The sequence below is a fragment of the Mastomys coucha genome, unplaced genomic scaffold (genome assembly GCF_008632895.1).
Source record: "Mastomys coucha isolate ucsf_1 unplaced genomic scaffold, UCSF_Mcou_1 pScaffold19, whole genome shotgun sequence".
Taxonomy (NCBI): Eukaryota; Metazoa; Chordata; class Mammalia; order Rodentia; family Muridae; genus Mastomys; species Mastomys coucha.
The window spans coordinates 19,145,816-19,147,294 of record NW_022196901.1 but is presented as its reverse complement, the minus strand read 5'-3'; the positions used below and the strand labels follow the sequence as shown (position 1 = coordinate 19,147,294).

The window sequence follows — 1,479 nt, the reverse complement described above, 5'->3', positions numbered from 1 at the left end:
ACACACACACACACACACACACATACACATACACACACACACACACACACATACATACACCACACATACATATACACACACACACACACACACACACACACACTCCCTCTTTCACTGGTGGCTGTCCATTAAGCTGTTTCATCCTCCTAAAAAGGCATGAGAAATCATCTTGGGAGTTGATGAGGAACTCCATACTTCCTCTAGGAACAGGGAAGCTCAGAGAGCAGTCTCTTCTGGCCTCACCCCCTGAATCTAAGGGGAAAAAACCCCACCTCATCTCTTCTGAAGACGCTGGGCTCACACAAATGCTACCTCCCAATCTCCAGCCACAGCAGTGACTTCAAGCCATTTACTTTAATCCACATTAATGAGTTTTTTCTGTCACCTAATTAGTTCACAGTGAACTCTGCCTTGAAAGGAAAGAGAAGAAAACAGGCTGGGAAAAGATGGAAAGTAAGACAACAAAAGAGCCCAGATGTAAAGGTGGAGGGGGCTCTACTCACAAAAGATCGGAGACTCATCAGCTATGGGTACCTCAAAAAGCAAAACAGGGCGTCTGTTCAAGATGGGAACAGGATCTAAACTGAAGGGCCCAAACAGTGGACATGCCCTTCCCAACTCCAAGCCGGCAGCAACTAGCCTTGCTCCTGCTTTGCCACTAAGGCCGAACTCACCACCTGCTGGTGGGCGTCCCCCTTCAAGCAGAGTTGGAAAAGGAAGCAGATGGGCCAGGGTGAGGCCCATCTGTCCAAGCTTGCTAGAAGGTCAACACTGCCACTGGGGTGCCTGTTGCTACTGCCAGCCAGCCTCCACTACACCAAAGGTCGTGGGGCTTCTTGCCAGCAGTGTGCCCCCAATTAACGTGCCCTTTAGTTGCCAGAGTTCAGGGCCCATGTGCCCACAGGAAGGAACATTAGTAGGAGAAGTGCATGGCCTGAGGTTTACAGTACCCCTAGATCCAGGCCCGACCTCCCTGGAGGTCAGTCAGCATCCTGACAGCAGCATGTATGCCTGGGGGTTAGAGGGCACAGGCAGCGCAGACGGATCATTGAGGGCCTTCCACGAGGCCACAGCTCCCCAGTCTTGCGCCCAAGCCAGGCCCGCGCCCGCAGAAGTGTGGGGGTGGGTGTGCGTCGGGAGAGGGCGCCGCAGGGAGCGCCACTCTCCAAAGCCTGCAGGAGAGGCCCAGAAAGGCTGTCATCCACTAACCCGAAGCTCTGATCCTCCACCCCTACTGCCGGGCTGGGCCAGGGCAGCAGCTAAGATTACTCTCAAGCATTAGCCCCACCTTCACGACCCACTAAGGTCTTCCGTCGCACCCACCGAACCTGACAGTGCCTAGCAAGATGTGGCCCCAGGCCCTCCCGGTCCTTGGCGACTCAGAGCATCAACCCTTGGAGCGACAACCATCTTCACATCCCAGGTCACGAAGAGAAACACACACACACACACACACACACACACACACACACACAAGAA

General features: G+C 54.0%; 1 protein-coding gene across 3 annotated transcripts in view; it reads right to left on the bottom strand.

Moving 5' to 3' along the window:
• The window catches only part of Agap3 (ArfGAP with GTPase domain, ankyrin repeat and PH domain 3), a 57,169-nt gene that overhangs the window by 54,460 nt on the left and 1,230 nt on the right, over positions 1 to 1,479 (bottom strand). The window lies entirely within an intron of this gene.